Source organism: Chanodichthys erythropterus, chromosome 9 (assembly GCF_024489055.1).
Source record: "Chanodichthys erythropterus isolate Z2021 chromosome 9, ASM2448905v1, whole genome shotgun sequence".
Classification (NCBI taxonomy): Eukaryota; Metazoa; Chordata; class Actinopteri; order Cypriniformes; family Xenocyprididae; genus Chanodichthys; species Chanodichthys erythropterus.
The window spans coordinates 27,124,331-27,130,330 of NC_090229.1; positions in this window are offsets into that span (position 1 = coordinate 27,124,331).

A 6,000-nucleotide genomic window follows, 5' to 3' on the forward strand; every position below is an offset into this window, starting at 1 on the left:
AGGAAATAAAACATAGTTTGTTAAGAACATGACTCAAACATGCTATTAATGGGCTTATTCAAGTCCTCTTTTATTTTTATTTTAGGTTTTATTAATTATTTTTTATCCATTCTGCATCTCCCACATATGTGTGTTTTAGTAAGGCGGTCTGTGTTGCAAGTTGGTGAATAAAGATTCTTGCCAGGTCACTACTCCACTTTATTAATTTATCCAGTGTAAAACCCAGACACCGCCACACAAATGTGGCTTTTTGTTAATGACTGTCCTACTACAGGATTCAGTAACAGCTCACTACCAATTACAAAAGCAACATGTTCTCCACCAATATGACCATATAAGTCCTTTGTCACTTTCCTGAACTACGACCCATAGGAGCATTTGCTAAAGTTGCGCCCCTATAAAGAACAGGACACTTTCATTTTAATGCATTATTTCCTTTTATCTGCATCATATTTCAGGTTTTGCATAGCTCAATTGGCAGAGCATTGCAATAACAATATATAATCATAATATTACTTGCTCGCACAAGCAATTTAGCCGATTTAATTTGATTTGTCGACATGTGAAATGCACATCTATCTGCAGTGTGGTCTTTCTGAAGTTATTTGATATTTTTAGGTTTATTAATCCAAAATGTTTTTATTAATTTTCTTCTATATCTTTGTGTGGTGTCGTGGACACCCCTAGAGGACAGTCTCTACAAAAGACACTGTAACAGTCTGTCACAAGCAATTCTACAGTGGCATGAAAAAGTATGTGAACCCCTTGCAGAATCTGTGAAAATGAGAATTATTTTAATAAAATAAGAGGGATAATAAAAAAATGCATGTTTTTTTTTGTTTGTTTTTGTTTAGTACTGTCCTCAGTAAGATATTTTACATAAAAGATGTTTGCATTTAGTTCACAAGACAAAACAATAGCTGAATTTATTAAAATGACCCTATTCATAAGTATGTGAACCATTGATTCTCAATACTGTGTGTGGTTACCTGATGATCCATGACTGTTTTTTTGTTTTGTGATGGTTGTTCATGAGTCTCTTGTTTGTCCTTAGCAGTTAAACTGAGCTCTGTTATTCAAAAATTCCTCCATCTCCTGCAGATTCATCAGTTTTCAAGTATTTTTGCATATTTGAACCATTTCCAGCAGTGATTGTAGGATTTTGAGATCTGTGGGAACATACTGAGGACATATTTGAGCACTGACAGCTTTGAACAACACTTAAAGATGTTGTAAGCAATTTCTGAGAAACACTGCTGAAAATTTAAATCAACATCTAAACATACTAAATTTTTTGAACATTTGCTAGATGTCTGCTCTCTCTCTTTCTCCCTCTCTCTAAAGATCAAGCAAGAGCTCGGACCCATGTTAATATTGGAAAAGCTGTGCTTCCAGTTCTGGAGAAATGATAGTGAGCTGGAAGTGCTGAAAATGTGTGCCGAGATTGCATTGTTTCTGCTTGATACATGACTAATGCTAGTTTTTGATGATTCACAGACCCAAGATAAGCTGTTGTATTCTATTATAGTTTTTTGATTCATCTGTAATTGCTTGAGCTGTCTGATGCATCAGCTGTTACTGGTTGTCTGTGGTCAGGTGCATAGCATGTTAGTTAAATTTGGGGCAGAGCAATGAAGGAAGGGTGTGCTTCTTTTGGGTAGGATAACACAGGCTAAAGGCACACCTTAAGAAAAAAATTTGCTTTTCAGTACTCACAAAGTGTATGATTGCAGGAAAAATATATATGATTGCATTGAACATTGATAAAGCAACAGATTTTGTGTGAAAATAAATCATTAAAGTGGTTAATTTTGTTTATAAAATATTTTACCCCACAGCATGGGGTAAATAATAATTCTGCAAATAATTCTGGATTATAATTTGATTTGTGATCATATTAATGTCACGGACAACGCAAATAGAGGGTTTTATTAGCAGGTAGTGGGTGAATCACAGATAATGCATTTAAGTGAACAACGTAAGTAAAAAAAAAACTTAGTTATGGTAATATTACATGCATGTTCAATAAAGAACATTGGGAACATTTCAGTTCCCATTGACGCAGCTTGTTTTGTGTTTTTCTGTTTTGTTTTGCTTTTTTTTTTTTTTTGGTCCATACAATTAAAGTCAATGGGAACCGAAACTGTTATTCTTCAAAATATTTCCTTTATTGACCACTGATGCAAGAAAATCTCAAGTTCATCACCAGGGTGGGGAAATTATGACATTTTTTGGGTGGACAACCTCAAGTTTAGTCATTAGCATTTATGGCATAATGTTGATTACACTTTTCTTGAAATTTGTATAAAAGTTTTTGAAAACCAGATGAAAACCAACATGAATTCAAAGAGTACAATTTGGCACATCTATTTAGAGATAGTTTTTTAAAGGATTTTTCCTTTTCATGCTAAGTTGTCAGTGGCCCAAATGTAGACCTCTTATTGAAAAAAAGCATGCAAACAGTTGTGACAAGCATTTAGATCAAAGGTTTTTAAGATTCCTTTTAAGAAATGACAGATTATAGAGATTATAGAGATCTCAGTTTCTCGGTATGTCCAAGTAACTAAACATTAAATCATTCAATGCTCTGGATTCTGAACATTGTTTCACTTTTCAGGAAATGTACACCTACGATTGTTTGAGAGAATCAAAGTACTTCCCTTTATTGCAGTCTTAAATAGAATAGAAACTAGTATGAGTGAAACCAGTACTCGGCATGTCACTGTCCTGTGTGTAGGTGTAAGAGTAGGTAAGGTTACGTAATACTGTAGTCCTGTACATTGCTAATACAGACTGTGGGGATTCCCCATTTCATACTCTGAAAGTTTGATGTTTGATGAAGTTTGACACACAGTTCAGTAAAATACGGGAGTGACAATCACATTCTACAACCGTATTAACTCCCGAAAAATGCAGGTAGTGACAACTACATTTACAGAAATTCTATGCAGTGTGTACCGAACCGAACTGAACAACTAGTTGTTAACGCTTATAAGTTCTTTGGGGTCTTTTTAGAATAATAATAATAATAATAATAATAATAATAATAATAAGTTCTCTTTGTCCAAATGACATGAAACTGTATGTGTTAAGAGTGTTATCTTGATTTTATGTTAGTGTAGAAAAAAAAAAAAGTCACACTTAGGGTCTTTGGGGTCTACACAGACCCCAGGCAACAAAATGTATTTTGTAACAAAATAATTGTTTTTTAAAAAACAAATGTAAGTTTACTCTGTTTATTAATGTTTTTACTTCATATTTGTGTAGTTTTTTGGAGGATTTATCATATCTTTTAAATATATATAAATAAATAAATATTTTTTTTGTTGAGTAGGTTTTTATACAAAAAGTACGATAACGGATAACCAAACACGAGAGATGCGAGAAAGTCCTTATGGTTTCCAAGCTGTCAATCATCACATTTTCCAGAGTGAGTCGTGTTCCGTACACATATGTAACAACAATTTAGGGGATTCACTCCCGCATTTAAATGTGGTTGTAATTCCTGAAACTTACAGTGTGTACGTGGCCACTACTGTATTTGAACACTTTAGGATGCCTATTGTTGAATTATATTACAAAATAAGATTGACAAAAATTGACATCTATAACCATTAAACAAATTAGATTTTCTCAAATGTGGCTTCTAGTTTTCATTGGCTTGGTTCCAGGCTTAATTGCCTCTAGAGGCCAGGGGAGTGAGGAGGTTTACTTGCACAACACTTCACTACTTGGCCTCTGTTACACTCATCGCCCTAAACCTCACTCCCATCTGGGTCACCACATCAATGTGGCTGGTCTTACTCATACCTCTCAAGGGTGCATTTCCCAAATTATCATTAGCAAACTATGGTCACAAGTTTTATTAAACCTATAAACCCTCATCAACCCCTTGTCCCAACTCTACTGTATTTCATTTTAAACATTTCAATCCAAAAAAGGTAAATCATTTTACATGTTATTATTCAAAAATAGTCTTTGTGGGTTGTAACACAGTTCGTAAATGGGAAGAAGGAGGCGGGAACCTGCGAACATTCAACGTAACTTTAATTCAAAAATAAACAAAGAACAAAACGAAAGTAATGCCGGCAGACCCTCGCGGACGTCTGCCGGCCACACAAACATAACAAAACCATAACGTCGCTCCTCCTTTTATGCTCCCGGAGCTCCTCCGTGAGAGACTCAAGGCCGGTGCGCCTCCCAGGTGATGCTTGTTATCACCTGCATCACCGGCCTTGCGCCGTTCCCTCACGGCTCTCGCCCGCCCTGGTCGCCACATGGGTTTACAGCCCTACCCCTATTCTTAAACATGACTTTTTTTTTTTTATGTAAACCTTTAGGTGAAAATTTTGAGTACATGCAAGATATATAATATATATGTCATTACTATAAATATAATGTCATTTTGTAAGATATTTGAATTTACAGTTTGTCATATCACTTTAACCATAAAATATATAAGCTGTAGATGATACTGCAAGATAGATCAAGTATCCCTTTCATGTTTAAACTGTTTTTGTCTATATGTAAACATACAATTGAATGCATACTCTTTGATGAACAATTCTCAGTGAAACTTGATTTCTTAAACAATTGTATTGTATAAGAGTACAGTATCAGTGACACTTCTGAGTAAAGGAAGTTTGAAATTAGTAGGATCACAAAGTCTGCAGTAGTGTACATTACTATCTAGAAGGCTTGAAATTCTTGTGTGGGTGTGAGAACAGATAGCTCAGTCCTTTAAAGGATGCCGCATTTTACCAGCATTTATTCGGCAAGACCCACATTCTCTACATTTTCTCTTTAATGAGATTCTTAAACATGCAATTTCTATTGGATATTCCCTTTGATGATGACAGAAACTACAATTCCTTCCTTAACATGACCTGAAACTTTTTTTCCCCTGTCTTCATTTCCTTAAAGGGATAGTTCACCAAAATTTTAAATTTTGCCACCTGTAGTGATTTTTACTTTGTCCATCCAAGGACGCAAAGTAAAATAGGGATTTGTAACGATTGAGACAAATCAGACACAATTATTTGTTAGTTAACCAATAGTTTTAAGCTCACTCTGGGGCCTGGCATCAATCCCCCGAGAAGTTCTCAGTTACAAATTTTATTGCACCAATAAATGCCGCATGGAGAGCAAAAAAGAGACACACAAAAATCTGCATCTTCCCTGCATTTTCCACACAGAACACAGACGTTACTGCATTAATTTATAGACAGACTATTCTCTACATACATATTCCCAGGAAATGGTATCCATTATTACTATTGTTGTATTGTACTCATTGTATTTACATGTTTTATGATTTTTAAATGTTATGACCTGCATCTTAAATTATGTAACTTCAATTATGCCATGTTTGGTGTCTATGCGTTCGTATCAAGCAAATTTAAATGCTTGTGTATGCGGCATGTCCATACCTGCACAAGACATAAGTATTACAAGAAGCTTTCATTGTTCTTCTTCAAGGCTCAGCCAGTTTAATCTTACTTGGTCATAAAAGCCCTGACAAAGGGGTTTGTGTCACCCGGAAATACAACATCTTCATTGGCCCCCGTCATTCCTAAGAGGTTGGACTTTGACCAGAGGTTAAAAACCAGCGAACAGTGCCACTCCCTCTCTTCTTCCTTACTTCTGGACGACCGAACGGGTCTCCTTGCGGCAGGCCTCTCTAGGCCCAGCCCGCAAGGCCGGTAGCCCCCCGGCCTACAACACCCAGCCATGTGCTCATCACCCAACAGACCGGCAACAACTTCAGACGATAACCTCAAGATTTATCCTCAACCTGCAGATCCGACGCTACTCAGCCTAAAGGCATCTTGCAAGTATCGTACATTTTAATGCTAAGCAGCGATTTAGTATTGATTTGCAAGACTTACCTTTGCTATTGCTAAAAGAAACTGACGAGTCCTTTCCAGATTGTCTTTGACTTTTTCCTATAACTCTAGTAACAGTACCTCTCCCGGTTCAACTCTATCATTACTCATTCTG